This window comes from Asparagus officinalis, chromosome 9, assembly GCF_001876935.1.
Source record: "Asparagus officinalis chromosome 9, Aspof.V1, whole genome shotgun sequence".
Lineage (NCBI taxonomy): Eukaryota > Viridiplantae > Streptophyta > Magnoliopsida > Asparagales > Asparagaceae > Asparagus > Asparagus officinalis.
Genome location: NC_033802.1, coordinates 41,401,658 through 41,425,512, shown reverse-complemented (window position 1 = coordinate 41,425,512; position 23,855 = coordinate 41,401,658).

Genomic DNA, 23,855 nt, shown 5'->3' with positions numbered 1-23,855 from the left:
AACTAGCTTTAAATAAGATGATAATCAAGTAAATAGATATAAAGCTAGAAAAGAGTTTAGGGAAACTTCTCAATAGATGACAAGAGATGGAAGGAGAATAGTTGGATGCCCAAACACCAATAGATGAAGAGATGGAGATTGAAGCCCAAACAAGAAGATGATCTCCTCCACTTGTAAATAGCAAAACAGCTTTAAACCAAACTCAAACCAACCATAAACCCTTGTTAAAAACTTTCTTAAACTTGTTTAAAATACTCTCATTATTACTTAGATAGAAGGGGGTTTGGGGGTTTATATAGGAAGAGGAAGCAACAGCAAAAACCCCAAGGGAAAAGACCAAACAGCCTAAGAATCAGAAATCTAATTCTGTACCAAAAGAGCCGTTGGGATAAACGGCGGTCGACCGCGGCGGTCAACCGCGAGCAACAAAAACAATAGGAAATGCTCCAGAGATTTCGGTGGTCGACCGTGGGAATTCTCGAGCTCACGATCGACCGTGACGGTCAACCGTAAAAGTCTATGCTGCCCACTGACGAAAGAACTCAGGCGCGGTCGACCGTGGCGGTCGACCGTGAACTGATATATTAAAATCCAGGTTTTGAAAACAGTTTGTTGATTTTAAAATACTGTTTAAAAATATCAAATAAATTCAAAAAAATATAAAACTTTGGAGAATGATTGTAGACATGATAATAAACATGCTACAAAGACTGGTTTGCAAAAAGGACTTCCCAAATGAAAAATATCCTCATTTTATGAAATAGTCCAAAACACGAAAATGTAAACATATGAATTTTGACATTTAGGCTAAACCATGTTTTGAAACTTTGCATAGTAATTATGTAGACTTAATAAGATATGTATATGATTATTGTTAAGTCTAAAAACTAAGAAGACAATATTTTTACAAATACAATTGAAAATGAAACATATGAGTATGTATATGAAAATATATTTTTTTCATATCTAAGTAGTTAAACCAAATCACAATAATAAATATGAAATATGTAATTTCATATTTATAAACATAAAAACCAAAACTTGTTTGTATATATATATATGACTACATATATATACAAGGAAACCAATAAAATGTGAGTGTATATGATATTGAGCTTAGAGCATCTAACACACATAATATAAAACCTAAACTAGATTACCCAAGCCGATCTTAATCTTCAATAAGCTTGACTTGGTACACTATGCGGATGAAGCTGAACTTGGATCTTGAACTTGAATTGCATAAGCTTCACTCCACAATTCCGCTAACCTCCATTTGATATCGTCGTTGAAGAACTATTCCATCCATCCTCCAACACGTTGTTTGCCTAGAATAAATACGAAAACACAAATACTAGACAAACAACATTAGATGTAAATTATTTGCTAAATCACCATCAAAACAAGAAGGCCAACAAGAAATTATCACCTATTTGGGAGAATTTTAGTCACTATCTCAACAAGCAGTTAGAGGTTGTCTAAGTGAAGCAGTGAGATATACCCGTAGTAAGGGAAGAAATAAAAATTAGAATAGTGACAATGTCAATGGCAAGAAAACTATTGTGGAATTTAGAGAAACCTAGCAGCGAGAGAATGATTCTACCCCAGTAACAAAGACAATATAAGAAATAAACACCATATGATTTGAGAGCGTCGAAGTAGCACAGAGTTCAGAGAACATGTTACAATCACACAAGATCGAACAAAGAGCGAAAAAATTATCGTAGTACCCCAGCAGGGAGCTAGCAAGATAGAGGTCACGGTTGATAGTCTCAGAGTTGTAATTTTGGCTAGTAGTGGGGATATAGAGGCACTACCTATTAATCCGAGGATTTAGAGGCTAGCAGGCCAGATTTGCATTATTCAGGAGATTCCTGAAGGACAGATGGTCCCATATTTGTTGCACCACCAGCGGAGTTTATTCAGCAGTACCGTGTGATCACGGTACGAGCGGAGCTTTCTTCGTGATTTCCTTTTCAGCTCGGGTCTAGTTTGGTTTAAGAAATTTACTTATCTCTTATCTTTCATACATTCGCTGATAGGTTTCAGATTGTAGCATATTCCTTAGATTTTCAATTGTCAGACTCTACTCCTCTAGGTGGAGTGTTCCTTCTATCTATAGGATATGTGTCATCAGACTAGATGAGTTTGAGTTAGTCATCAAGTTGATCGTGTTGATGATGTCAAATTTCGACATTCATTCTTGGTATGCATTAGCTATCTTCATACCATATTAGTATCGACTGTTTTACTAAAACAGTTAGTTTGTGAGCATTCGTTGGATTTGTATAGATAGTAGCAACCTCACAGGGTGATCGGAATGTGGGTCATTTCTGGTATATGTCGAGTAGGTGATGCTGAGGGACCGGAGTGCTGATTTGTGTGAGACCAGAGTTGTCTCAGAGTATCAGGATGTCTTTCAGGACATACCTAGATTTTCTCCAGTGAGAGAGGTTATTTCCTGCATCAAGTTACAGCTGAGCACAGTACCGATATCCTGAGCACCCTATCGTACGACACCTACTGAGTCGAGGGAGCTACAGATAGAATACGATAGATGAGTTATCATTTTAGAGTATTACTCACTGGAGTATCTTTTATTTATGGGAACACTGATCCTCTTCGGGAGAATGAGGACGGTAACTATGATTATGTGTAGATTTTTATGATGTGAACAAGTTCACTATCCAGATTTAATCGGATTTATGACTTGTTCGATCAGCTGTGTGAAGTGCAATATTTTTTTTCATCGAAGATTGATCTTTGATTTGGGTTATTGTAGTTGCGAGTTCGGGAGATGGATTTATTTTCCCAAAGCTGTTTTTCCTGATTCGATATGAATCTTTCGAGTTTCTGGTTATGCCATTTGGATTGACTCATGCACCCGTGGTATTCATAGATTTGATGAACCGGGTTTTTCGTCCCTTCTTGGACCAGTATGTAACCGTCTTTACCATATATTCGAGATCCAAGGCAGAACACGAACAACATTTTCAAATTTCTTTGCAGACTCTACAGTAGCATCAGTTATATGCCAAGTTTAGCAAATGTGAGTTTTGATTTTCAGAAGTAAGATTTCTCGGCCACGTCATCAGCAGAGAGGGCATATCAGTGGATCCGGCTAAAGTTATAGTAGTTCTTGATTGGGAACCATCGAAGACGGTGATAGAGATTCGAAGCTTTTTAGGTTTAGCCGGATATTACAGGAAGATAATCCAAAACATTTGTGGTCTATGTAGATGCATCATTAGTAGATTTAGGAAGCTTCTTGATACAGAATCAGAGGGTAGTAGCGTATATCTCACGACAATTGAGAGTGCATGAGCAGAACTACCCCACTCACGATTCGGAGTTAGCAGCGGTAGTATTCACGCCGAAGACGCGGAGACACTACTTGAATGGAGTGTAGTTTGAATTGTTCACAGACCATCATAGTCTGAAGTATCTTTTCTCTCAGAAGGAACTCAACCAGAGACAGAGGAGGTGGATTGAGTTTATCAAGGATTACGGATTCACGATTCAGTATCATCCGGGGAAGGCGAACGTCGTAGCAGATGTTTTAAGTAGGAAGCGTCGACATCGGGTTTTAGTTTTGAGATGCTCATTACATAGAGATCTTCTCACTCTTAGCCAGTTTGATTTTTAGACCAGAGATTTATGGAACCAGTGCATTTTTGGGAGCTGTGTTAGTGCAGCCATCTTGGAGTAACAGAGTTGTCATAGCTCAGTTGGAAGACTCTTGGATTCAAATCTGAAAGAAGGAGAAAACCAAATAGCCTAAGACTAATTAGGCCATTGGGATAGATGGAGGTCTACGGAAGAAGGATAGACTATTTATGCTAGGTAGTGTAGAGCTTAAGAGGGAGTTATTAGATGAAGCACATCGTACTCGGTACACGGTACATTCAAGGACCACTAAGATGAACAAAGACCTAAAGAGACATTTTTGGTGGAGTGATATGCGTAGAAAGATTTTAAGAGTAAGTAGCTAAGTGTCTTACCTGCCAGCAAGTGAAGGCGTAACATCAGGGAACGGCAGGAACACTTCAGCCTTTACCCATTTCGGAGTAGAAGTGGGTGGATATTTCTATGGACTTAATCATAGGGTTGTCGAAGTCGAAGGAAGAGAATGATTCTGTTTGGGTGATAGTGGATAGACTAATGAAGTCAGCACATTTTATTTCCAGTGAAGACTAACTATACAGCTGAGACGTATGCGAGGATATTTATTCAGGAGATTATTCGACTTCATGGAGTTCCAGATACGATGATATCAAATCGAGGTTCAGTGTTCATTCCGCATTTTTGGAAGAGTTTCCAGGATTCGTTGGCAATAGATTTATCTTACAGTAGTGTATTTCCACCCTAAAACGGATGGTCAGACAGAGAGAGTAAATCAGATGTTGGAGGACATGTTGCGGTCTTGTGTCATTGACTTTCAAGGTAGTTGGGAGGATCATTTTCCGCTAATAGAGTTCGCTTGTAACAATAGTTACCAAGCGACAATTGGTATGGCTCCGTATGAAGCATTGTACGGGAGGCCTTGCAGATCGCCTATATATTGGGTAGAGCCGGAGGATAATTTAATGCTTGGGCCAGAGCTTATGAGACAGATTACTGAGAAAGTAACATTGATCAGAGAACAGATTCTAGCCGCCCAGAGTCGGCAAAAGAGCTATACAGATGAGAGGTGAAGACCTTTGGAGTTTCAAAATTTGAAGAGATAGTTAAGCTGAAAGTATCGTCTGTGAAAGACGTTCAGCGATTCGGAAGGCGGGGAAAACTTGAGCTGAGATATGTTGGACCATTTCGGACTTTGGAACTTATTGGAGCTGTTACATATAGACTAGACCTTCCAGCATCGATGACTAGTGTACATAAGTAATTCATGTTTTATGTTTCTATGCTTAATAAGCACTTATATGATGAAGAGCAAAAATGAATGTTGAACACACCGAAGATTTAACTTCAGGATGTTTTGACTATGATTGAAATCCCAGTTTGTATACTTGCTAGAGAGACAAGAAATTTAGAAACAAGTTGTTTTCCTTTGGTAAAAATTCAGTGGAACCGAAAAGGAGTTGAGGAGGTTTCTTGGGAGCGCGAGGAGGATGTACATCGCGACTACATTCAGTGGAACCGAAAAGGAGTTGAGGAGGTTTCTTGGGAGCGCGAGGAGGATGTACATCGCGACTACACACACCTATTTGATCAAGTAAATTAAATTTATGTATGACTTATTTATGGCTTATGGTTACATGTATGGCGATGTTTATACTTAATATTAAAATGAGGGTATTAACACTTATCTCCTAAGTACTTGGAACATATTGTATATATATGAGGGGTTCCTTGTTTGGATTTTTCGCTCGATGTTATTGTTTCATTTAGTTAGGGGTTAAGTGGGGGTATTTACATTTTAGATGGTTAAGTGTAGACATCAAAGATGATTTTCGAGAGCGCAAAGATATTATGCTGCGCGACTTCCTGCACCTATTGAGGAAGTAGATTGATTTATGTGTGCGATTATTTGTGTGGTTATATTTAGATTTAACGCTAGAATGAGGATATTTCTACTTAATTCTTAATCTTTTGGAACACATGATATATATATGGGGGGTTCCTTGTTAGGATTTTTTGCCCGACGTACTAGTTCCATTTGATTACGGGTTGAGTGGAAATATAGTCATCCTGGATTGTTAAATATAAATATCGCTATGTGCTTGTCTAGAGTAATATTATTTGTTCGAGTTTGATTTCTGAATTTCGAGGATGAAATTCTTTTAAGGGGGGAAGAAAATGTAAAACACCGTATTTTTTGGTTATGAAGATATGTGAATTTTTCTATTGTGGTAAATGACTTGAGGTCATAGATATACTTGATAGAAAGTTATTAGAGATGTACGAAAGTCTTAATCTAGAGTTTTGTGCATTGGTTTTGGCAAATTAGCAAAACATGCACGAATCTGGAAAATGTCGGCTTAGTCGACTCATGAGTCGACTTATGAGTCGACCAATGAGTCGACTTACGGGCAAATTTCCAGATTTGTTTTAGTTACGGGTTTGGGTGAGTTTCTTTCGGGTTTTAACTGTATTATATATATTTTCTTTTACTCGAAACCAACCCCAAACCCATCAGATCCCAGATAAACCCTAGCCCTCTCTCTCCCCTCAAACCCTAGTTCGTTCTTGGTGATTTTGGAGGAGTTTCGGAGGAGTTTTCAGTGGGATTTTGTGGTGCTGTCGAAGGGGGATCGTCCTCTCATGGATTCAGGAGTTTGCAGCACATCAGAGGCGAGTAACATCTCTCCCAGCCCTACACCCACTGTTTGTATAGTTTTATTTGGTTTTATTTCGGTTTTATTGAGCCTAAATCACTATTTGTGTATAAAAATAGATCTTTATAGCATATGATGCGAAAATCAAATGTTTTCAATTTATAAAAGCTTACAAACAAATTTGTAAATTAAGATCCAGATCTGGAATTTGTTTAAACATGAGTTTTATTGTGATTTACTGATTTCAACACGTTTTAAACATGTATATAAATGTTTAGGGTTTTAGTGTATGTTTTTTTTATATGCTAATCTCTTGTTTCAGTGTGGCACATATAAGCTAGAATCGGATTTATATTGCTGGAAATGATGAAGAGAAATTTTAGGTTTAAACTTTTGCAAATAAACAACATGTGATGAAAACTGGAGATCTGTCTGATCAGTCGACCTACCAGTCGACTTATCACTCGACTTATGAGTCGACCAATGAGTCGACTGACAAGAATTTCTATCCTTTCCTTCTTTTTTCTTTTTTGTTCTGTCTGATCGACGAATGAGTCGACCGATGATCCCAGTCGACTCATGAGTCGACTGATGAGGAATTTTCCAGTTTCCTCAGTTTTGGATCTGTTTGGGTTGTTTCAGTTTAACTGAAACTGTTTATGTTTGTTTATTGATGTTGCGTGCTTTAATATGAACGAGGAATCGCCTCGAATAATTGGTATTAGAAGTTTTTATCTAACTTGTATCTTTATATGTGAGATGACATGCGAACACGAGTTTAAGTTTACACACCGAGACGCGTGTGAAATTTGTATAGGTATATCTTTCCACCTATCTCAAACACGAGTTTAAGTTTACACACCGAGACGCGTGTGAAATTTGTATAGGTATATCTTTCCACCTATCTCATCGATATTTACACAGTTTGTTCAGTCCTCGTGTTGGACTATAATCCATTTCAGTCCATGTGTTGGATATTCATCATATTCAGTCCATGTGTTGGTCATTCATCATTCAGTCCATGTGTTGGACAAGTTATATATGCAGTCCATGTGTTGGACATCCACTACATCTAGTTTAGTCCATGTGTTGGACACCTGTTTAGACCTTGAGTTGACACTTATACTTGTATAGACTTGACATGACACTTATATGAGTTGTGACATGACACCGTAATTAAGTTCTGAGATGAGTTTGTCTTATTTTATTATTGTTCTTGTATTAGATTTTAGGTTTGGTATTTAGGGATTTACAATTTGAGATACAAGGTATATACATGAGGGTTTCCTTATTTGGATTATTTCGCTCGACGTACCTATTGTCGTGTTGTAATTTCCTAAATACTAAAATCCTCTTATACGTAGGTAATTACAATTTGAGCTACATGGTATATATATGAGGGTTTCCTTGTTTGGATTATTTCGCTCGACGTACTTATGCTCATGTTGTAATGACCTAAATAGGATTTGTGATTATATATATATGTTATAACTGTATTTTCTGTATACAACGAGCCCTTTCCCTTCGGGTTGGTTGTGATATTGCTCGCTAGAGTTTTAACGCTCATTGTCCCTCCCCCTTTCAGGTAACGAGCCAGGAGCCCGGAGAGTCGCTGGTTGACGGCGTCGCACTTTAGTTTTAGCTATTTATTATAGTTATATTTTTCTTTTAAACTCCACTGTAGAACTTTGTTAGACATTAGACAGTTTATCCTAGAAGTTGTAAAGACTGTGTGCCTTGTTTCCTTTTATTTAGACATTTGTATTTGAGATTTGTTGAGAAGTTCCAGTTTATCCATTTCAGACATTGACTTGTACTTTAGTAAGTTAGATGATGAAATATTTATTTGATCTCTATTATTTCATCAGTTGACTCTTGTATTATCTTTTACTTGCTTTTGAACCTACACATATTATTGAAGGAAATAGAGAGATAGTAATTGTGATGGTGAAACACGGAAGACATGTATGTACAAAAATACTAAGCATGTAGAGAGCATGAAATATTCATATGGATCGTCTAATTAAATCTAACATGATCCTTATTATAAAGTGAGCATACAAGAGTTAGAAAGTCATACTTTCGTAGCGTGATTCGATGGAAGATCGAATAACCCCTAGCTCTTGCTCCTTGTAGTAGAAAATCTCCTTGTAGTGGATCTCCAAGTCTTCAAGTGAGCTTGATAAAATGGGAGTCTTCTTAAGACACAAGGCAAGATATCCACCCCGGGGTTCTTAAAATCCTACTACTTCCTCTTGCTCAAAGATTGCTAAAGTTTAGTAAGAGGAGAGCTCTCTTTTATTCTCTTATGGAAAAAACACTTAGCCAATTTTTCATTAACCTTTCCATAAGAAAAAGAGCTCATATTTATAGAGTGAAATGTGTTCATGATATGAATGACTCATCCTATGAGTCATGCAATGAATCATCAAAAATTAATGATTAATCAAGTGAGTCATGCAATGAATCATCTTATGAATCATTACATTTCAAAACCATGTGCTAATAAACCATGTGCTCAAACCATACCACTAAGTGACTCATCTCATGACTCATTATACATGGTATGTGTATTTCATAAATGAGAATACCAAATTATTATCACTAATACAGTATTTCATAAATACGGTATATAGTATTATTCCAATCTTTAACTAATTAGTCACTATATGACCAAATAAATCAAGAGTTGACCAAAAGTCAACTGTTGACCAAAAAGTCAACTAGTTGACTAAAAGTTAACTTTATGGGAAAAATACTGGAATTCATTTCCTAAGCACATAGCATTCCGATTTTACCGATATACATAACCGTTTATGTGTATCCGGAAGAAATCATATATGCGTATCAATCATACGCATCACTCCATAAATTGTGTTTCATAGGATTCAAGTACGCGCTTGGTGTGACTCTAGGGCCCAACTTAAAAAACTCGGTAGTGGATCATATCCATAAGTACAACAGAGGTGCTAGCTACACATGAAGACCACCCGGGTATAAGTTGTGATAAAGGTCTGCAAGATGCTTATCCAATTTTATCAGGACCACTCAATGATAATACCGTACAGTCCGGTCTCTTCGTCAAACCATGTCAAACTATTGAGCCTAGGGTATGGCAAACTGTCAAACCCTAATAGCTTGATTAGTGTTTATTGATATTAAACTCATAACCTATAAGATCAAACTGACACTCAGTTTATCTTATTCACCTTGGCCAAGGATTTCCAGGCTATAGTTATATCAAACAATCTTATGACATCAACCCCTATACTGGGAGAGACGAATCCCTTCTTGGCATCTCAATATCTACTTATGTCTCGGGATGTACCCAACAAGAACCGTTATGCACAATTCAATAAGAACTGTGGTTAGGTAAAAGTCTAAATACATCTTTACTGACATATAAGATATTGCACTCATGCCTCAGGTCAAGAGACTACTATGTACTATATCACTTGAGAACTTCTATTTGACAGTTAAGTATATTACCAACTAGATGTTCTCGGCGAGTCGTTCAGTCAACTCATTCACTAATGAGTCACCTGTATACTGTATCTTGATGTCTCACATCAATGATCTAAGAGATTGATCATCTCCTTCAAAAGGAGAAATAAAGCATACACTAGTCTAAACCAAAGTGATGATGTCCTATCTCAACACTTCATCAACTAGGAACATTTTAGAATATACGTTACCGACTAATCAGATCTCTTCATTACGATCACTATCCGAAATGTCTGATAGTCTAGTATTTATTCTAAGGACATTATCTGTATATTTAGAACATCAGATAAATCTGACCAAAATAGCATACTATCATTTTGAACAAGGATGTTATATACATATAGGTCCTGTTACAATATACAATAATTGCCTGCAGGGCACCTATATCTAACAAACTCCCACTTGCACTAAGGCCAATTATAGTATCTAATACCCAATAGCTCAACAAGTTTCTCAAATTGTGAACGAGCAATTGCCTTTGTGAATGGATCTGCTATATTATCTTTTGTGTCTACTCTTTCAATCTTGATCTCCCGGCGATCAACTATCTCCCTGATCAAGTGATACTTCCTCAGAATGTGTCTGGACTTATGGTGAGATCGGGGTTCCTTTGTTAGAGCTATTGCAGCATTATTATCACAGTATAAAGGTACTGGATCTTTAATGGTGGGAACAACTTCCAGCTCTAAAAGGAACTTCCTCATCCAGACAGCTTCTTTAGCTGCATCATTAGCTGCAATGTATTCAGCTTCCATAGTCGAGTCTGCTACTGTATCCTGCTTGGAACTTTTCCAGCTGACAGCTCCTCTATTGAGGGTGAAAACATATCCTGATACAGACTTACTATCATCGATATCGCTCTGAAAGCTTGAGTCGGAAAAAGCCTCCATTCGGAGGTCACTTTTACCGTATATCAAAAATAACTCTTTAGTCCTTTTAAGGTACTTAAGTATATTCTTGACCGCTTTCCAGTGCTCTTCTCCATGATCAGATTGGTATCTACTTACCAAACTGAGTGAATAAGCGATATCTGGTCTAGTACATAACATGGCATACATGATCGATCCTACTGCCGAGGCATAAGGAATTAGACTCATGCGTTTCCTCTCTTCATCAGTCCGGGGAGACATCTTTTTAGAGAGGGAGATTCCAGGAGATGCAGGTACAAAACCTTTCTTGGAATTTTCCATGCTAAACCGTTTTAGCACTTTGCCAATGTATCTAGATTGCGATAATCCTAACATCCTTTTAGATCTATCTCTATAGATCTGAATACCCAGTATACAGGATGCTTCACCTAAATCTTTCATGGAAAATCTTTTTGATAGCCAAATTTTAACCGCTTGTAATGACGGTATGTCATTACCGATTAAGAGTATATCGTCTACATATAAAATAAGAAACGATATAATACTCCCAATTATCCTTTTATACACACATGGTTCATCTGGATTTTTGATGAAACCAAACTCTTTGATAGCATCATCAAAACAGATGTTCCATCTCCGTGATGCTTGCTTCAGTCCATAAATAGATTTAAGCAATCTACATGCTTTTCCACTGCTCCCACTAACTACAAAACCCTCTGGTTGCGTCATATATATGCACTCTTCTAAATCACCATTTAGAAATGCAGTTTTAACGTCCATTTGCCAGATCTCATAGTCATAGTGAGCAGCTATAGCAAGTAGGATCCGAATAGACTTTAGCATAGCTACTGGAGAAAAGGTTTCATCGTAGTCCAAACCAGGTCTTTGACGAAAACCTTTAGCTACCAGTCTAGCTTTAAAAGTTTCTACTTTCCCATCTACACCCAACTTTTTCTTAAACAACCATTTGCAACCTATAGGTATCACCCCTTTAGGAGCATTGTCTAAGATCCATACTTTGTTGGTGTACATAGAGTCTATTTCGGATTTCATTGCATCTTGCCAAGCAATAGAGTCCCTACTCTGAAAGGCTTGCTGATAACTCAAAGGTTCGTCATCTTCTATGACGTGATCTAACATGCAACCTTCAATGAGAAAATCATATTGCCTCTTAGGTGCATGAGATCGCCTTGGATATCTGTGGAGTGGTTGAGGTTCTTCTGGTATAACTGAATTTGCTGGTTCCACTAATTTATCAGTAATATTTTGTATCTCTGAAATTTCTTCCAGTTCTACCATGCTCCCACTAATTTCTTTTTCAAGAAATTCCTTCTCTAAGAAGGTGGCATGCCGAGAAACAATTATCTTTTGTTCATCGATGTGGTAGAATTGATATCCAATGGAATTCCTTGGATATCCTACAAATTTGCATAATACTGAGCGTGCCTCTAACTTTTTGGGATCTTGCTTCTTTACATAAGCATGACATCCCCAAATCTTAATATAATTAAGATGTGGTTTCTTCCCACTCCATATCTCATATGGAGGTTTAGGCACTGCTTTAGTTGGAACCCTATTCAGTAAGTGTGTTGCTGTTTCCAACGCATACCCCCAGAATGAAAAAGGTAACTCAGCGTTACTCATCATGGAACGTACCATATCTAATAGGGTACGATTCCTCCTTTCTGACACACCGTTAAGCTGTGGTGTAAAGGGTGGAGTAATCTGAGAGAGAATCATATTCTCTTTTAATAACCCTAAGAATTCTGAGCTCAAGTATTCTCCTCCTCGATCCGATCGAAGAATTTTAACTTTCTTGCTTGTTTGATTCTCTACTTCATTTTTATACTCGATAAATTTCTCAAATACTTCAGACTTGTGTTTCATCAAAAACACATGTCCAAATCTTGAAAAATCATCAGTAAAAGTAATAAAGTAGGAGTAGCCACCTCTGGCCATTGTAGACATAGGACCACATACATCACTATGTATCAGTCCTAAGAGTTCTGTAACTCTTGCTCCAGTTCCCTTAAATGGAGTCTTAGTCATTTTACCTTTAAGACAAGACTTGCAAGTATCATAAGACTCAAAGTCAAATGGATCTAAATATCCATGCTTATGTAGCTCGCCAAGTCTTTCTTTATTAATATGACCAAGTCTACAATGCCATAAGAAAGCGTCGTTCACAACTGAGTGCTTTCTTTTATTAGTGTGATGAGTATTCAGAATTGTGTTTTGATTAAGAATATATATGCCATTACACAATGTTCCATAAGCAATCAACTTTTGATTAAATATGATATTCATAACATTGTTCTCCAACTTGAATATATATCCATCTTTATCTAGTAAAGATACGGATATTATATTACACATCATAGTTGGTACAAAATAGCAGCTATTCAAAATCAAAACGTTATCATTTGGTAAAGATAGATGAAAATCCCCTACTGCAAGTGCTGCAACTATTGCACCATTACCAACTTGTAGGGGAGGGAGATTCCAGGAGATGCAGGTACAAAACCTTTCTTGGAATTTTCCATGCTAAACCGTTTTAGCACTTTGCCAATGTATCTAGATTGCGATAATCCTAACATCCTTTTAGATCTATCTCTATAGATCTGAATACCCAGTATACAGGATGCTTCACCTAAATCTTTCATGGAAAATCTTTTTGATAGCCAAATTTTAACCGCTTGTAATGACGGTATGTCATTACCGATTAAGAGTATATCGTCTACATATAAAATAAGAAACGATATAATACTCCCAATTATCCTTTTATACACACATGGTTCATCTGGATTTTTGATGAAACCAAACTCTTTGATAGCATCATCAAAACAGATGTTCCATCTCCGTGATGCTTGCTTCAGTCCATAAATAGATTTAAGCAATCTACATGCTTTTCCACTGCTCCCACTAACTACAAAACCCTCTGGTTGCGTCATATATATGCACTCTTCTAAATCACCATTTAGAAATGCAGTTTTAACGTCCATTTGCCAGATCTCATAGTCATAGTGAGCAGCTATAGCAAGTAGGATCCGAATAGACTTGAGCATAGCCACTGGAGAAAAAGTTTCATCGTAGTCCAAACCAGGTCTTTGACGAAAACCTTTAGCTACCAGTCTAGCTTTAAAAGTCTCTACTTTTCCATCTACACCCAACTTTTTCTTAAACAACCATTTGCAACCTATGGGTATCACCCCTTTAGGAGCATTGTCTAATATCCATACTTTGTTGGTGTACATAGAGTCTATTTCAGATTTCATTGCATCATGCCAAGCAACAGAGTCCCTACTCTCAGAGGCTTGCTGATAACTTAAAGGTTCGTCATCATCTATGACGTGATCTAACATGCCACCTTCAACTAAAAAATTATATTGTGTCTTAGGTGCATGAGATCGCCTTGGATATCTGTGGAGTGGTTGAGGTTCTTCTGGTATAACTGAATTTGCTGGTTCCACTAATTTATCAGTAATATTTTGTATCTCTGAAATTTCTTCCAGTTCTACCATGCTCCCACTAATTTCTTTTTCAAGAAATTCCTTCTCTAAGAAGGTGGCATGCCGAGAAACAATTATCTTTTGTTCATCGATGTGGTAGAATTGATATCCAATGGAATTCCTTGGATATCCTACAAATTTGCATAATACTGAGCGTGCCTCTAACTTTTTGGGATCTTGCTTCTTTACATAAGCATGACATCCCCAAATCTTAATATAATTAAGATGTGGTTTCTTCCCACTCCATATCTCATATGGAGGTTTAGGCACTGCTTTAGTTGGAACCCTATTCAGTAAGTGTGTTGCTGTTTCTAATGCATACCCCCAGAATGAAAAAGGTAACTCAGTGTTACTCATCATGGAACGTACCATATCTAATAGGGTACGATTCCTTCTTTCTGACACGCCGTTAAGCTGTGGTGTAAAGGGTGGAGTAACCTGAGAGAGAATCCCATTCTCTTTTAAAATACCTAAGAATTCCGAGCTCAAGTATTCACCTCCTCGATCCGATCGAAGAATTTTAACTTTCTTGCCCGTTTGGTTCTCTACTTCATTTTTGTACTCGATAAATTTCTCAAGTGCTTCAGATTTGTGTTTCATCAAAAACACATGTCCAAACCTTGAAAAATCATCAGTAAAAGTAATAAAGTAGGAGTAGCCACCTCTGGCCATTGTAGACATAGGACCACATACATCACTATGTATCAGTCCTAAGAGTTCTGTAACTCTTACTCCAGTTCCTGTAAATGGAGTCTTGGTCATTTTACCTTTAAGACAAGACTTGCAAGTCTCATAAGACTCAAAGTCAAATGGATCTAAATATCCATGCTTATGAAGCTCGCCAAGTCTTTCTTTATTAATGTGACCAAGTCTGCAATGCCATAAGAAAGCGTCATTCATAACTGAGTGCTTTCTTTTATTAGTGTGATAAGTGTTCAGAATTGTATTTTGATTAAGAATATAGATGCCATTGCACAATGTTCCATAAGCAATCAACTTTTGATTAAATATGATATTCATAACATTGTTCTCCAACTTAAATACATATCCATCTTTATCTAATAAAGATATGGATATTATATTACACATCATAGTTGGTACAAAATAGCAGCTATTTAAAATCAAAACGTTTCCATTTGGTAAAGCTAGATGAAAATCCCCTACTGCAAGTGCTGCAACTATTGCACCATTACCAACTTGCATAGTCATCTCTCCAGCTCCAAGTTTTCTATAACTTTTAAGTCCCTGTAACAAATTACAGATGTGAGATCCTGATCCGGTATCTAATACCCAGGATGTATGATTTATAGAAAAACAATTCTGAGTAACAAACACACCTGTAGATGAAGCAACAACTTGCTTATTCTTGGTGAGTGAGGCTAGGTATTCTGGGCAGTTCCTTTTCCAATGTCCTGACTTATGACAATGGAAGCATTCTGCTGTCATCATTTTTGCCTTTCCTTTATCCTTCTTGACAGCCTTCTTAACACCTTTCCTTGGTTTAGTAGTTTTCTTCATTCCTTTTTTCTTAGCAACCAATTTGCCAGAAGAGGAAGAAGATTGCCCTATAGCCAAGACTGGTGTTTGTCCCTTTTTCAAAGAACTTTCTTCCTGTCTTAACAAATTAAGCAAGGCAGGAAGAGTGGGCTCCAGATCCATCATCAAAAACTGTGATATGAATCGGGAGTATGCTGGTGTCAAGGACTGCAGAATGATATCTGTATATCTATCTGCATCTAGGCCTACGTTCAAAAGTTCAAGCTCATTGACATAGGCGATCATTTTGAGGACATGATCCCCAACAGAAGATCCCACAGTCATTTTCGTCTGGAACAGATTCCTAGACGCCGCGTACTTCATTTGTCGCGGTTGCTCGCCATACAGTTCTTCTGTATTACGAAATATGGATCTGATATCCATATTCTCATGTTGTCTCTGATGGACCAAATCCATAGAGGCAATGGTGAGGCATTGAGCAAGTGAACAATCTTTATCCCATGTATTGCGGATTTCAGTTTCCGCTATAGTGGGTTCTAGGCCTAGAACAGGTTCGGGCGCAGTGAGGACATATGCTACTTTGTCATAAGTTAGGGCAATTTTAACATTCCTCAACCAGTCTTTGTAATTAGGACCGGTTAACTTGTTCTGTTCCAATATGAGTTTTAAACCAGACATAATGGCCTGAAAGAGAGAGAAAAGGTATTTTAGCAGATGTTCAATACATAAAATAGATTTGGTTTATTTTTATCTAAGTTATGCCTCCCACTATTTTTCGAGTCCCTCAAAACCTTATAATAGGTGATCGGAAAACAACTCATTGTTTTCAAGTGGGATCAAGATCCAATTATCATTGAATGCATCAACCTTGGCGTATGTCAACAAATTAACACATTCAATAATTGGTAGACAACTTTTGTCTTTTACACTCTTGTAATTCTTGATATGATTTTACCCCTAGTCTTTTATGACCTTGACGTATGCCAACAAATCATAAAATGCTAGTCAAGTTTGTACCCATCATTTCTTGACTGGCTTAAATTTAACTTATGCAAACTCTTGACGTATGCCAACAAAGTTGCATAACCAACTTAAGCTATCCTTATATCTTATATACAGATGAATACTATTTAGCCATAGAATAGTTATGCCTTGACGTATGCCAACAAACATAGTATTTATAAGCTTAATAGTATTTAACTAAAATGATGGAGGGCTACGGACGATTTCTCAAATCTTTTACCGTAATCGAACTTGATATAGTTTAAAGATGCTCTATATTTATACTTGCAACAATTAAACTAGCCAGGAAAGCGCAAGATTGGTGGGAGGGTTCCGAGCTATTCACCGGGAATATTTATCGGACCTTAATTAAGTAACCACTTCTCTTTAAGACTATAGCGCGAAAGATTGGGCATCACCCCTAATCTTAAGTTGGGCATCACCCCATGAGCTATATCTCATAATTACTTTCCTTGACACTAGTTAAAAGCTCATTCTAAATACATCTCTTTTAACTGCTTTAGGTTTATTTATCTTTCACACTAACACTATGTTAATGTCGATCTCACCACTCTATGGTCAATAAACTCTTATTGCCATGTCTCACAAAGTTTTAAAAAATAAGTTTTTATAATAAAAACTATTCTCTAGTGAGATAGAGATATAAACTTTGCAAAAAATAGCACCCAATTGTATTGACATCTACAATTTGGGGCACAACCAACATATCAACATATGTAATGTAAAACTTATATAGAATGGTAGTGGACAACTAAAGAAAATAAAATGCAACTACACTAATTACATTTTAGCAAGCCATATGCAACTCCTTGCGGTGCTTGTTCCCTTGCAAACTCTGTATTATTACAATCATATAAACATAGGACGTGCAAGCCCCATTTATAATGGAAAAACCATCTCGTAGGATGGGTAATAATATTGCATTAAATATAAAGCAAAAGCTATAAATGAAATAACTAAACTAAGCAACCATACCCCCCCACACCCGAACAAGGGCCTATACCCGTAGGCGTAGCCCATGATCGGTGAGCAAGTGCCTAAACCCGTAGGCGTAGCCCATGCTCGGGGAGGGAAGAGGTCGTAAATAATTATTACATTTCTAACTTTATTACATCAATACAAAACATACAAGAGAATAGTTGTCCACTACCATCCATAAACATAACATCCATACAAGATGATAAATCATATAACTTAATCAACATTAAGAAATATGCATCTATCTAGTTATGCAACATATTGGAAACTAGATAGCATAAGGATTATCCAAACTCAAAAAAGACTAACAAGCTTCTAACATACAACTACACTAGTTGTAATTAATTATTTTATAAAATAACTTGAATTAATTAACTAGTTTCATGTAAACTAGAAATTAGAAGCAAGAACAAGGTCCTCCATGAGTTAGATGTACATGTTAAGATTCAATTAGATAGAACCATAGCTCTGATACCATGAAGGAAATCGTGCTATGTCTACATGCATAATACACAGCGGAAGACATGTATGTACAAAAATACTAAGCATGTAGAGAGCATGAAATATTCATATGGATCGTCTAATTAAATCTAACATGATCCTTATTATTAAGTGAGCATACAAGAGTTAGAAAGTCATACTTTCGTAGCGTGATTCGATGGAAGATCGAATAACCCCTAGCTCTTGCTCCTTGTAGTAGAAAATCTCCTTGTAGTGGATCTCCAAGTCTTCAAGTGAGCTTGATAAAATGGGAGTCTTCTTAAGACACAAGGCAAGATATCCACCCCGGGGTTCTTAAAATCCTACTACTTCCTCTTGCTCAAAGATTGCTAAAGTTTAGTAAGAGGAGAGCTCTCTTTTATTCTCTTATGGAAAAAACACTTAGCCAATTTTTCATTAACCTTTCCATAAGAAAAAGAGCTCATATTTATAGAGTGAAATGTGTTCATGATATGAATGACTCATCCTATGAGTCATGCAATGAATCATCAAAAATTAATGATTAATCAAGTGAGTCATGCAATGAATCATCTTATGAATCATTACATTTCAAAACCATGTGCTAATAAACCATGTGCTCAAACCATACCACTAAGTGACTCATCTCATGACTCATTATACATGGTATGTGTATTTCATAAATGAGAATACCAAATTATTATCACTAATACAGTATTTCATAAATACGGTATATAGTATTATTCCAATCTTTAACTAATTAGTCACTATATGACCAAATAAATCAAGAGTTGACCAAAAGTCAACTGTTGACCAAAAAGTCAACTAGTTGACTAAAAGTTAACTTTATGGGAAAAATACTGGAATTCATTTCCTAAGCACATAGCATTCCGATTTTACCGATATACATAACCGTTTATGTGTATCCGGAAGAAATCATATATGCGTATCAATCATACGCATCACTCCATAAATTGTGTTTCATAGGATTCAAGTACGCGCTTGGTGTGACTCTAGGGCCCAACTTAAAAAACTCGGTAGTGGATCATATCCATAAGTACAACAGAGGTGCTAGCTACACATGAAGACCACCCGGGTATAAGTTGTGATAAAGGTCTGCAAGATGCTTATCCAATTTTATCAGGACCACTCAATGATAATACCGTACAGTCCGGTCTCTTCGTCAAACCATGTCAAACTATTGAGCCTAGGGTATGGCAAACTGTCAAACCCTAATAGCTTGATTAGTGTTTATTGATATTAAACTCATAACCTATAAGATCAAACTGACACTCAGTTTATCTTATTCACCTTGGCCAAGGATTTCCAGGCTATAGTTATATCAAACAATCTTATGACATCAACCCCTATACTGGGAGAGACGAATCCCTTCTTGGCATCTCAATATCTACTTATGTCTCGGGATGTACCCAACAAGAACCGTTATGCACAATTCAATAAGAACTGTGGTTAGGTAAAAGTCTAAATACATCTTTACTGACATATAAGATATTGCACTCATGCCTCAGGTCAAGAGACTACTATGTACTATATCACTTGAGAACTTCTATTTGACAGTTAAGTATATTACCAACTAGATGTTCTCGGCGAGTCGTTCAGTCAACTCATTCACTAATGAGTCACCTGAATACTATATCTTGATGTCTCACATCAATGATCTAAGAGATTGATCATCTCCTTCAAAAGGAGAAATAAAGTATACACTAGTCTAAACAAAAGTGATGATGTCCTATCTCAACACTTCATCAACTAGGAACATTTTAGAATATACGTTACCGACTAATCAGATCTCTTCATTACGATCACTATCCGAAATGTCTGATAGTCTAGTATTTATTCTAAGGACATTATCTGTATATTTAGAACATCAGATAAATCTGACCAAAATAGCATACTATCATTTCGAACAAGGATGTTATATACATATAGGTCCTGTTACAATATACAATAATTGCCTGCAGGGCACCTATATCTAACAATTATTGACTCTACTAGAGAGATAGTAATTGTCATGGTAAAACATGTTATTGCACGGTGTGGTGCGTGGCAGGTTTGACATTTTTGGTTTCACCTTGGACTGCAGCCTTGTGTGAACCCAGGGGCATCACAATAATTAAGCTCAGATTGTCCCATTTTTTATGAAGAATAAGGCTAAGAAATGTCTACATAGCTTGCCTATAAATTCTATCTCCACTTGGAATAAATTTATTATCGTTTTTCTAAAAAAATTCTTTCTAATTCATAAAACAAGAAAGCTTTGGATCAACATTCAGACTTGTATGATAATCGCTAGAGAACCATTCCTAAAGTATTTATATAGATTTAAGGATCTTCTCATTCATTATCTTTATCATGGCTTAGCAATGTAGCATTTATGTTAAATTATCTATGAAGGATTAGATTATTTTTCAAAGACATCCTTAGAATCTATGTCTAAAGGGGATTTTATGAAGAAAAATATTGATGATACTGGAGACTTTTTAGAAAACTTATCTTTGAAAACCATGAAATGAGAATACTAGGATGAAATAGCAACTTCAACAGTTCCTTCCGTCAAGATTTATCCTTAAAATTAAACAAAGCCTATGAAGCTAAGATAGCTACAATCCTACGACGATTAGAAGCCTTAGACACCAAATATCAAGCTTCCGCTCACATCACCCAAGTTTCTTCCCCTAGGATATTGTAATTTCTTATCTTTGGCTAATGTTTTAAAAGAATGTTCTCTTTAAGGAAACAACCAATCGCTCGAACAAATGAACGCTGCATTGCAGGATCCTAAGAATGACAATTTTCTTCAACTTATATCTAAGTTGGAGAAATCATCCTCACTTTGTACGAAATTAGGGAAATTTCTTAAAAAAATTTAAAACTTTAGTCGCTCGTTAGGTCTACAAGTTCTTAGGGGAAACACGGGCCCATTCAATAATCACAAAATTTTTTAGATCCACAACCTAATCTTTCATATCGAATAAAACCTCCTTATAATCAATCTGCCAATTTTATTCTACCAAATTCTGACCCTAAGAAATGATTCAGTGTCTTAGAAAAAGATCTAGAAGTTATGATTAAAGTATCTACATAGACCACCAACATGTTGACTCAATCAATTAACACTTTAAGTTTCTTTATGCAAATAACAGGCCAAATATTGAATTCAACACTCTAGCCATAGCCTATTGACCAAGCTCCTTCTTCTATTCCTATCCAATCTATTGAACCTAAACAACTCCACCTCCTTCTGATAATTCTATGCAATAGTCATTTTCTTCTGATGAACGAGAATCTAAAACTAAACCTAAGCTCAATCTCAATAGGTATAAGCCCATTGCACCATTTCCAAATAGACTCAGACTAGGAAGAACTCTCCTTAGATGGAGAAGACCTTAGAAATATTTAAGCATGTCAAGGTCAACACCCCTCTTTTAAATGGCATCTAAGAAATCCTATCTCATACAAAATTCTTGAATGATTTTTGTACTAAGAAAAGCGCAACCAAAGTTATTAAGAAAGTCTCTTTAGCTGCTAATATTTGTGATATTTTTTCAAAGTCAATGCCTCTGAAATATAAGGATTCAGGTTGTAATACTATTTTATATGTTATAGAAAAGACTTCATTGATAAGAAACTTCTAGACTTAGGAGTTAGTGTAAAACTTTTTTCTTATTTAGTCTATCAACAACTAGATATAGGAATAACTGAAACTAATCAGATGCACCCTCTAATTATGTGACTCCCCCAGGTTCACACAAGGCTGCAGTGCAATATGAAACCAAGTATGTCAAACCTGCTATGCACCTATACTGTGCAATGATATGTTTTACCATCACATAAATATCCCTTTAGTAGAAACAAATAAGACAGTACATGTACAAGTAGATATAAAAGAGATGAAGACAAGAAATAGAGCACATAAATATTTGATAACTCTCTAAATAATCAAGTCTCAACATATATAAAAGAAAATATGTCTAACAATCTGAAGTAAATAATCCAAAATCTCAATAACAAGAGTCAACTGAAAAGTACATAAGCTTTCTCAGTTGTGAAAATATAATACATTGAGATTCGTTAAATCCACAACTATAAGTCAACCTATACAAAGGATTTAAGCTAAGAAAAACCTATACAAACATTCTTCAAAACTAACCAAGGATGAACATCAACTAGAAATATAAAATGAACATTTGTAGAGCAGAACTACTGATAATCTCATTTTATTACAATTTTATACCCTCATTATCTATTTTTAATAAATAAATATATCACTAATAATTATTTTTATCTTTAATTGCAGGTTAATGAAGAATAAAGCCCAAGATATCTTCTCTAAAAAAAACCCATGAATTAAATGAAGAACACAAGCAAGAGCCAAAAAGCCTAAGCACAGAATCAAGCCGAGTAGCCTGTAGAAGCCGGAGAAAATAAACAAATAAAAAATGAAAAAAATGTATTCAAGATAGTTAGCCACAAAGAAACGACGATATCTCTCAATCCGGAAGGCAGAATTTAACATATAAGATATAAAAATCATCTATCTCGACGAGACAAAGCCATCCGTGAAGGCAGAAATTTGATAGGACATCAATGCTCGCATCGATGCGGGCATCGATACTAACGAATCAGTTACAGATCAATGGCTGATTTTTGATGATTTTGGATAAGGATTCAATCCAATGACTCTCATTCATTGATGTTTACTATAAATAGGGGTAAAGAGTGAGGGGTTAGGGATGTGAAAAATTTTATAACTTTATTTGGAGAGAAGGATTACTCTTAATTGAGAAGACCTTCCAAATTTATAACTTTTGTTGCAATTAATAAATGAATTTTTCTCCACTTTAAAATTTTCTTTTCTTTTCTTTGTTGGATGATGAAGATGGAGATGAAGATGGAGATGAAGAAAATTTTGAAGGTTTGCTTTTCTTTTATTTCTCTCTTTTATTTCTTTTTAGTAATTTCTTTATTATTGTTTTTTAGTTAGATTTACATTCATGCTTGTAGTATAGATTTATTTTCTTGTCTTTTTATTTCTTTTTTCACTTTAATTTGTAGAAAAGATTTTTTTTCTTGCATTTAATTTTTGTAATTTATTTTGTAGTTTAGATTTTAATTCTTTGTAGTTAGATTTATTTCTTGTCCATAATTTAGATATTTCTTTTCTTTTTATTTTTGTAATTAGTTCTTTTTTTTCTTGCTTTTATTTCTTAAGTTGTGAAATTAATTCTTGTAGTAATCTTAGAATTGTATTAAACTAGTCTAATTTTCTTTATATTATATGAATTATTCTCTTACACTTAAAATGATCATGTTTAGGATAATCAACTTGAGAACTAATTGATAGAAGAAGAATTTAATAATCTATGCCTATCTTAAATGGTTTGATAGGTTATACTTATAAAATATAGGATTACTATCTTGTTGTTGTTCTTATCATGATTTTTATTTTGACTTAGATGATAATTTAATAGGTTATACTTTTCTTAAATGGTTTGATAGTCTATACTTAATAAATCTAAATTGAAATATGACAAAAAAAAGAATAGTTTGTATTTAATAATTAAGATTAGCTGGTGGATTCAATTCTAGATTTCTCATATCTTTAATTGAACCCTCCATCTTTTGTTTTCTTTATTTTTCACTTTCTTGCTTTTTATTCTATTCTCTGATTCTTACTTCTTTTTGCTCAAATTTAATTTATTGTTACTTGCATATAT